The sequence below is a fragment of the Cynocephalus volans genome, chromosome 4 (genome assembly GCF_027409185.1).
Source record: "Cynocephalus volans isolate mCynVol1 chromosome 4, mCynVol1.pri, whole genome shotgun sequence".
Classification (NCBI taxonomy): Eukaryota; Metazoa; Chordata; class Mammalia; order Dermoptera; family Cynocephalidae; genus Cynocephalus; species Cynocephalus volans.
The window spans coordinates 104,617,558-104,628,127 of NC_084463.1; the positions used below are offsets into that span (position 1 = coordinate 104,617,558).

At 39.7% G+C, this 10,570-nt stretch overlaps 1 pseudogene; it reads right to left on the bottom strand.

Moving 5' to 3' along the window:
• Positions 1 to 8,504: 8,504 nt before the first annotated feature.
• Positions 8,505 to 9,524, bottom strand: LOC134376331 (olfactory receptor 51I1-like; annotated as a pseudogene).
• Positions 9,525 to 10,570: the final 1,046 nt, after the last annotated feature.

Here is a 10,570-nt window from a genome sequence, read left to right on the forward strand (position 1 = left end):
TATTTATTTATTATTTTAACTTAATTTGTTTTTCCTAATATTTACTTTGGTAAGACATACTGTCAATCCCCTAATTCCAGCAAAGAAACAATTATCTTGTTCAAAGATAGAAGATTTTGACTATCAATCTATGTATGCATGAAGCATATAGTGCCCAAGAAAGCTTCTAGTGGTAGTCCTAGGACTTAAACTCACATCTGTACTGATTTAGTGGACTTTTTTTTTTTTTTAAATGAGTGATAAAATTGTTTATATTTGCACTGTGCAAACATTTTAGTGACATATGCAAACATTGTGGAATGGCTAAATCACGCTAATTATCACATGCATTACCTCACATACAACCCATTTATTTGCGGTAAGAACAGTTCAAATCTACTCACTTCATTATTTTCAAGTATACAATACATTCTTACAAACTATAGTCACCATGATGTACAGCAGATCTCTTAAAACTATTCCTCCTGCATAACTGAAATTTTGTATAGTTTCACGTATATTTCCCCATCGCCTCCGGCCCACTCAGCCCTTGCTAACCACAATTCTGATTTATGCTTGTATGATTTATTTTTAGATTTCACATACAACTGAGATCATGCAATGTTTGTTCTCTACGTCTGGCTTATTTCACTTAGCACAATGTCCTCCAATGTACACGTTGTTGCAAATGACAGGATTTCCTTCTTTTGTTAGGCTTAAAAGTATTCTGTTGTGTACACATACCACATTTCGTTCATTTGCTCATCTATTGATGGACAATTAAGTTGGTTCCACATCTTGGATATTTCGAATAATGCTTAAATAAACAAGGGAGTACGTATATGTCTTCAACAGACTGATTTTACTTCCTTGGGACATAAATTCAGTAGGGAGATTGTAGGATTATATGGTATTTATATTTCAAATACTTTGAGGGGCCTCCATACTATTTTTCAGAATGGCTGCACTAGTTCACATTTCTACCAACAGTGTGCAGAAGTTCCCTTTTCTTGTGTAGTCACTAACACTTAACTTTTGTTGTTCTGTTAATAGCCATTCTAACAGGTGTGAAGTGATATCTCATTCTGATTTTAACTCATTTCTCTGAAGATTAGAAATGTTGAACATTTTTTCATATACTTGTGGCCATGTGTATGTCTTCTTTTAAATAATGTCTATTCATGTCTTTGGCCCAATTTTCATTAGGCTATTTTTTTTTCTTGCTATTGATCTGAATTTTTTATATATTTGAATATTAACTCCTTATCAGGTGTAGAGTTTGCAAATATTTTTCCCATTCTGTACGTTTTTCCTTCACCCTGCTGATTGTTTCCTTTGTGAATCATAATTTTAAAATAAAATAAAATAGTTGAGTTTTCAAGATGGCGGCGGCTGCGGCGGCTGGTGCGGAGTAGCTGAGGTGGAAAAGGTGGCCACTGGGCCTCAGGCAGCCGGGAAACTTGTGGACCTTCCTCTGGCCATCTCTTAAGGGAGGACTGCTGCTGCTGGCCGGTCGTGGGGGCTCAACGCCACTTTGCCCCCGGCAGGAGAGGCTGCCTCATTTACAGGCAACAGCTTTGAAGTGTGGAGCATGAAAAGAACTGATTCTTACCTGCAAAAGCGAGTCTTGAAACAGGGAACACGGCGCCAGGGCTGCTGTGGATGCAGCCAGGATCCCGGAGGCTGGGGCCGCACTGAAGGCGGCCAGCTGCCCTATTCAGGATTCGAGGTTTCAGGCCGGCATTAAAGAAGATTCCTGGGAGCGCCCGAGCGGCGCCGCGACTGAACAGCCCGAGGCGGCAGCGCCGAGAACACGGAAGGCAACAAACCAGAGACAGAGCGAGCGCCCGACCTGGCACAGCACTGTGAGTGATCCCTGGCACAGCTCTGTTCGGGGGGTAGATGCCCACGCGGCTTCCGCCTGCACCACCAGGCCACTCACTGCCCCGGTGCTGCCTCCATTTTCCCAGGTGCGGGCAGCTCCGCCCTGCGCGGCCATCACTGACCCCATTTGCTTGGCCTGGGGCGGGGCTTTCCGGACCCTGCGGGCCGGCCTCCTCTCCCACTCCCTCCGCGGATCTCTGGCGGGGCTGGGGGTGTGGGGCGTCCCGACCAGTGTTGGGAGGGCTAGGAAGTACGGGCGGGCCGACTGTCACCCCACCACACCCTGGACTCCGGCCCTGGTAAACTTCCTGTTACTGGGAGGCAGATACCATCTCTGCGACCACCAGTTTGGAAAAAAGCCTAAGGAATTTCTGGTTGGGAATAGTGTGGTAGGAGAGTTCCCAGGTCCGCTTGAACCTGCCGGAGAGCAGGCTGCAGGTGGGCACTAGACTCGGTTTATACCGGGGGGATACAAAGGTGAACAAGACCCGAGAAAGATCTACACAGTGGTACAAAGGCACCCAGAGAGACCGGTCGTCTGTGCCTAGCAGAAACCTGGTAGACTTCCTGGGCGAGGCGGTGCTGAGCAGGGTCTTGAAGGCCCAGCAGATAGACGAGGGGTGCAGGAGACACACCCCAGCCCAGCACAGTGTGCACAGAGGGGGGAGACGTGCGGCCAGGGAGGCGGAGACTCGACAGAAACCACACACCCGGTGGGGTCGCCACTGCACGATCTAACAGCCTGGGCCAGAGCACACAGAATGGGGAGAAGTCCTGTACAGGAAGTGAAAGCTCAACAGAGATCACACACCCTGTGGTACGTGATCCACCAGCCCAGCAGAGTACAAGCTGACCAGAAAGGTGGATCCCCGGAGAAGCCCAAGACCCGAGGCAACCACACACACAAGACACTAGAGGCCAACTGAGCAGTCACAGCGGGAGCCATACCAAATTGGCAACCACAGCAACATCCTAGTTAGTCATTAGTCTCAAACCGGTGGACTGTGAAACCCCCTGCCACAATGAATAAACACCAAAAAAAAGACACCAGAAATACAAAAAATCAAGAAAGTACACCACCAAAAGTTAATAAATCTCATACTCTAGATCCTATAGAACAAGAAGCCCTTGAAATAACTGACAAGGAATTTCGAGTGATAATTCTAAGGAAACTGAATGAGATAAAAGAAAACTCAGCTAGACATCATGATGAAATGAGGAAAAGTATACAGGATCTGAAAGAGGAAATATACAAGGAAATCAATGTCCTGAAAAAAAATGTACCAGAACTTGCTGAACTGAAGAAGTTATTCAGCGAAATAAAAAACACAACGGAGAGTTTAACCAGCAGGCTTGTCGAAGTTGAAGAGAGAACCTCTGAACTTGAAGATGGGCTGTTTGAAATAACACAAGCAGACAAAAAGAAAGAAAAAAGAATCAAGGACATGGAAGAAAATCTGAGAGAGATATCAGACAACCTCAAGCGCTCAAATATCCGAGTCATGGGTATTCCAGAAGGGGAGGAAAATGGAGATTCCATTGAAAACATATTCAACAAAATAGTGGCAAAAAACTTCCCAGGTATAGGAAAAATCACAGATCTTCAGATCCAGGAAGCTCAACGATCTCCAAACGTATTCAACCCAAAAAGGCCTTCTCCAAGACATGTCATAGTCAAATTGGCAAAACTCAGAGACAAAGAGAGAATCTTAAAAGCTGCAAGAGAGAAGCGTCAAATCACCTATAAGGGAGCCCCAATCAGGTTAACATCAGACTTTTCATCACAAACCCTAAAAGCTAGAAAGGAATGGGATGATATTTTCAAAATACTAAAAGACAAAGATTGCCAGCCAAGAATACTCTACCCTGCAAGGCTATCCTTCCGAAATGAGGGGCAAATAGTATATTTCTCCGACAAACAAAAACTGCGGGAGTTCACTACCACAAGACCACCCTTACAAGAAATCCTCAAGGGAGTACTGGGTTTGGTTCCTGAAAAATAACTACCACTGCCATAAAAACCTAAGAAAAATCTAAACCCGCTAGTGCAATAAAAATGGCACTCATGAAGAGAAAACAGCTAACAAAAACACTATCTACAACCTAAGGAACCAACAAACAAAGAAACCAAACAGTAAATCAGAAAGCAAGGAACAAAAGACACCTAAGACAACCAAACAACCAATAAAATGCTAGGAATAAATCAACACCTTTCAATAACAACTCTTAATGTTAAAGGCTTAAATTCCCCAATTAAAAGACACAGACTGGCTGACTGGATCAAAAAGCAGGACCCAACTATATGCTGCCTACAAGAGACCCACCTCACCCATAAAGATTCACACAGACTAAGAGTGAAAGGATGGAAAAAGATTTACCATGCAAACAGAAAAGAAAAACGAGCTGGAGTGGCTATTCTTATATCTGACAAAATAGACTTTAAACTAAAAACCATAAAAAGAGACAATGAGGGACACTACTTAATGATAAAAGGACTGATCCATCAAGAAGACATAACAATCATAAATATATACGCACCCAATGTTGGAGCAGCCAGATTTATAAAACAAACTCTATTAGACCTAAAGAAGGAAATAGACACTAATACCATAATAGCAGGGGACCTGAACACTCCACTGTCAATATTAGACAGATCATCTAGGCAAAGAATCAGTAGAGAAACACAAGATCTAAACAAGACTCTAGACCAATTGGAATTGGCAGATATCTACAGAACATTCCACCCAACAACCTCAGAATATTCATTCTTCTCATCAGCACATGGATCATTCTCCAGGATAGATCTCATATTAGGTCACAAATCAAGTCTCAATAAATTCAAAAAATTGGAATTATCCCATGTATCTTCTCAGACCACAATGGATTAAAACTAGAAATTAATAACAAACAAAACTCTGGAAACTATACAAACACATGGAAATTAAACAGCATTCTACTTAATGACATATGGGTCCAAGAAGAAATCAAGCAGGAAATCAAAAAGTTTATTGAAACTAATGAAAACAATGATACATCATACCAAAACCTGTGGGATACTGCAAAAGCAGTATTGAGGGGAAAATTTATTGCATTAAATGCTCACTTCAGAAGAATGGAAAGATGGCAAGTGAACAACCTAACACTTCACCTTAAAGAACTAGAAAAACAAGAACAATCCAATCCTAAAGTTAGCAGACGGAAAGAAATCATTAAGATCAGAGCAGAACTGAATGAAATTGAAAACCAAAAAACAATTCAAAAGATCAACGAATCAAAAAGTTGGTTTTTTGAAAAGATAAATAAAATTGACAAACCATTAGCATGGCTAACAAAAAAAAGAAGAGAGAAGACTCAAATAACAAAAATTAGAAATGAAAAAGGCGATATTACAACTGATTCATCTGAAATACAAGGAATCATTCGAGACTACTATAAACAACTATACGCCAACAAATTTGAAAATCTGGAGGAAATGGATAAATTTCTGGACACACACAAGCTCCCAAAACTGAACCGTGAAGACGTAGAAAATTTGAACAGACCAATAACAATAAAGGAGATTGAAGCTGTTATCAAAAGGCTCCCAACAAAGAAAAGCCCAGGACCAGATGGATTCACAGCAGAATTTTACCAAACATTCAAAGAGGAATTGACACCGATTCTTTATAAACTATTCCAAAAGATTGAAACGGCCGCAAATCTCCCAAACTCATTCTATGAAGCAAACATCATCCTGATACCAAAACCAGGTAAAGATATAACCAAAAAAGAAAACTACAGGCCGATATCCTTGATGAATATAGATGCAAAAATCCTCACTAAAATACTAGCAAACAGAATACAGCAACACATACGAAAAATTATTCATCACGATCAAGTGGGATTCATCCCAGGGATGCAAGGTTGGTTCAACATACGCAAATCAATAAATGTGATACACCATATTAATAAACTCAAACACAAGGACCATATGATCATCTCTATAGATGCTGAAAAAGCATTTGATAAAGTTCAGCACTCATTCATGACAAAGACCCTCTATAAGTTAGGTATAGAGGGAAAATATCTCAACATAATTAAAGCCATATATGACAAACCCACTGCCAGTATCATCCTGAATGGGGAAAAGCTGAAAGCTTTTCCTTTAAGAACAGGCACTAGACAAGGATGCCCACTCTCACCACTCCTATTCAACATAGTGTTGGAAGTACTAGCCAGAGCAATCAGAGAAGAGAAGGAAATAAAGGGCATCCAGATTGGAAAAGATGAAGTCAAACTGTCCCTGTTTGCAGATGACATGATCCTATATATCGAACAGCCTAAAACCTCTACAAAAAAACTGTTGGAATTGATAAATGATTTCAGCACAGTAGCAGGATACAAAATCAACACACAAAAATCAGTAGCATTTCTTTTCTCCAATAGTGAACATGCAGAACGAGAAATCAAGAAAGCTTGCCCATTTACAATAGCCACCAAAAAAATAAAATACTTAGGAATTGAGTTAACCAAGGAGGTGAAAAATCTCTATAATGAGAACTACAAACCACTGCTGAGAGAAATTAGAGAGGATACAAGAAGATGGAAAGATATTCCATGCTCTTGGATTGGAAGAATCAACATAGTGAAAATGTCCATACTACCCAAAGTGATATACAAATTCAATGCAATCCCCATCAAAATTCCAAAGACATTTTTCGCAGAAATGGAAAAAACTATTCAGACATTTATATGGAACAATAAAAGACCACGAATAGCCAAAGCAATGCTGAGCAAAAAAAAGAAACCTGGAGGCATAACACTACCTGACTTTAAGCTATACTACAAAGCTATAATAACCAAAACAGTATGGTACTGGCATAAAAACAGACACACTGACCAATGGAATAGAATAGAGAATCCAGAAATCAACCCACACACTTACTGCCATCTGATCTTTGACAAAGGCACCAAGCCTATTCACTGGGGAAGGGACTGCCTCTTCAGCAAGTGGTGCTGGGATAACTGGATATCGATATGCAGGAGAATGAAACTAGATCCATACCTCTCGCCGTATACTAAAATCAACTCAAGATGGATTAAGGATTTAAATATACACCCTGAGACAATAAAACTTCTTAAAGAAAACATAGGAGAAACACTTCAGGAAATAGGACTGGGCACAGACTTCATGAATACGACCCCAAAAGCACGGGCAACCAAAGGAAAAATAAACAAATGGGATTATATCAAACTAAAAAGCTTCTGCACAGCAAAAGAAACAATTAAAAGAGTTAAAAGACAACCAACAGAGTGGGAGAAAATATTTGCAAAATATACATCTGACAAAGGATTAATATCCAGAATATATAAGGAACTCAAACAACTTTACAAGAAGAAAACAAGCAACCCAATTAAAAAATGGGCAAAAGAGCTAAGTAGGCATTTCTCTAAGCAAGATATCCAAATGGCCAACAGACATATGAAAAAATGCTCAACATCACTCAGCATCCGGGAAATGCAAATCAAAACCACATTGAGATACCATCTAACCCCAGTTAGGATGGCTAAAATCCAAAAGACTATGAACGATAAATGCTGGCGAGGCTGCGGAGAAAAAGGAACTCTCATACATTGTTGGTGGGACTGCAAAATGGTGCAGCCTCTATGGAAAATGGTATGGAGGTTCCTTAAACAATTGCAAATAGATCTACCATACGACCCAGCCATCCCACTGTTGGGAATATACCCAGAGGAATGGAAATCATCAAGTCGAAGGTATACCTGTTCCCCAATGTTCATTGCAGCACTCTTTACAATAGCCAAGAGTTGGAACCAGCCCAAATGCCCATAATCAGATGAGTGGATACGGAAAATTTGGTACATCTACACAATGGAATACTACTCAGCTATAAAAACGAATGAAATACTGCCATTTGCAACAACATGGATGGACCTTGAGAGAATTATATTAAGTGAAACAAGTCAGGCACAGAAAGAGAAATTCCACATGTTCTCACTTATTGGAGGGAGCTAAAAATTAATATATAAATTCACACACACACATACACACACACACACACAAACCGGAGGGGGGGGGGAAGAAGATATAACAACCACAATTATTTGAAGTTGATACAACAAGCAAACAGAAAGGACATTGTTGGGGGGGAGGGGGGGAGGGAGAAGGGAGGGAGGTTTTGGTGATGGGGAGCAATAATCAGCTACAATGTATATCGACAAAATAAAATTTAAGAAAAATAAATAAAAATAATAAAATAAAATATAATAAGACATAGAGGAAAGAAGAGAAACAAAGTAGATCATTAGAGAATGGTATTGGGAGATTTGTTTGACTCTCTGAACTCTCTACAAAGTTTTCTGACTCACAAACTTTAAAATAATTACAAACTTTGAAAATATGAAAGAATACTAGACTGATCTTATGACAAGGGCTATCATGAATATTCTAGCCATGGATTTTTCATATTTCTGAATTTTGTTATCCTAATATCTCAAACCACAAGTTAAGAAAAACATGGAGCAAATAAAATATTATGAATATAGAATGTATATCTTTATTCATAAAAAACAGAATTTGCAATATTTCAACCTATATCCATACCTGAATCCACATCCTATTTCTAAAGTTACAACAAAGGTTAACTATTCTTAAATCTCTGTAGAATTGGGATTTGTATTTTTCCCTCACCTAATCCACCATTAACTTCTCTAAATCTTTTCCTTCTCTTGATCTTGGTAGATTTTCTCAGGGCAGCATGGATCTGCTTATTCTTCAGGGTCTACACAATTGGTTTAGCATGGGGGGTGTAATGAGGTAGTTATTTCCCAGCACTGTGTATGCTAATGGAATACTTCTGTGGCTGACTTGATATGTTATAGTTATTGCCAGGACAGTTACATAGTAAAAAAGGACAAAAAAGATGTGAGTCAGACAGGTGTTTAGTGCCTTCATCTGTGCTTCTCTTGAAGCAACGCCCACTACAGCTTGAAATATCAGAGCATAGGAAATGGCTAATAGCAGAAAGTCAGGGCCAAAAGTAAAGATGACCAATCCCAGTGCATAGAAAATCCTGATTTTTGACTTGGCCACAAGCTAACTTCATGACTTTTGGGTGCAGACAATAAGAATAGGAGAATGTCAGGCCCTTGCAGAAAGGTTGCCTCTTGAGCAGGAGGGGCAATGGAGTCTTATTTGCTACAACACTCAGCAAGGCTGCCAGCCCCAGTTTGGTGACTAATGAATGAGTACATATGGTGGTATATTTCAGAGGGTGATTGATGGCATCAAAGCGGTCAATGGCTATGGCTAACAGGATTCCTGGGCCCATGGAAGAAGACATATGGATAAAGAACAGTTGAGTGAGGCAACTCTCAAATGCAATTTTATGAAGGCCAAGAATTAGGACTCAACACAGAGAAAAATGTGAGACAGACAGGACAGTATCATCTCCAGTCAGCATGGACAAGAAAGGGGACTGGGAGTCCTGAAAACTATGCTCAGTCTTCACCAAGTATATTACTATATAGTTCCCCACCATTGTATTGAGGTATATCTGACTCAGGAGTGGTCCTTGCCACAGGTGGGCACCTACAAGCACTCAAAGGCCAGTAAGGATGAAGAGAGAAGGCTGAAATTTTGTGGTATTAGATTCAGCCATGGAAAAACTGTAAGAAGCCCTGCTCAAAACAGTTTCCTGGAAATTATCTTAAGGAGGAAGAAAAAATGATATGTCATATTCAGAAGACTACACTAATTTGGCAAAATTCTCCCAGTGAATGCTAAAGATTAAGAATGAAGGGCTCATCTAGAAGAAAAGGACATTAACAATTCTTTTACCTGGGAATGAAAATTTTATTCTGATATTGCTGTGAGATCAGGCAATTTCTTTATTGTGAATTTCCACAAATGGTAACAAGTATCCCAGACAAAAGCAAGTCAAAGCTTGAAGTGAAAATAATTAATGTACATTGTGTTCAGTTCATCTAAAAGAAGTGAGGTCCAGGAAACTAGAATGTGAATTACTCAATGGTATAAGCAAGTTGCTCTGGTTAAAAAGAACAGTCTACTTAAGATTCTCTTAATGAAAGAAGCTGAAGAATGAATAATCTTGTATAGCAGTGTTTCTGAAATGTTGGTCACTGTAAGAAAAGCACTGGAGCAGGAAACAGACATTGAATCTCTCTCTATCTCTCTCTGGCTGTGTGTGTGTGTGTGTGTGTGTGTGTGTGTGTGTGTGTGTGTGTGTGTGTGTGTGTGTGTGTGTGTGTGTGTGTGTGTGTGTGTGTGTGTGCGTGCCCTGAGCTCTTTCTGTTAAAACCTTAAGATGGGAACTCCTTCAATTTCCAAACCAATACATCTCACTGCCACTGCACAGTACTCCTGATTTGCATTAAGGAGAGACCCTTACTGTTCTGTAAGACAATCTCTTTCTCGATTCAGAGAATGCTGGAATATTACTTTAGTGATCATTTCACTTTTCTCCTATGAACACAATATTTTTGTCTTGATTTTTCACGTCTGCAATTAAAATGTTGAAATTATATACATGTAAAAAAACAGACAAAACAATTCTCCCTTGACAGAAATTTCCAAAACAATTACATTCTGATTCTCCATCTTATATTTGCTATTTAGAAATTTATATATACCTATATTTATCAATATTTATGATTCATGTATGTTATATAATAATTATATTATTTA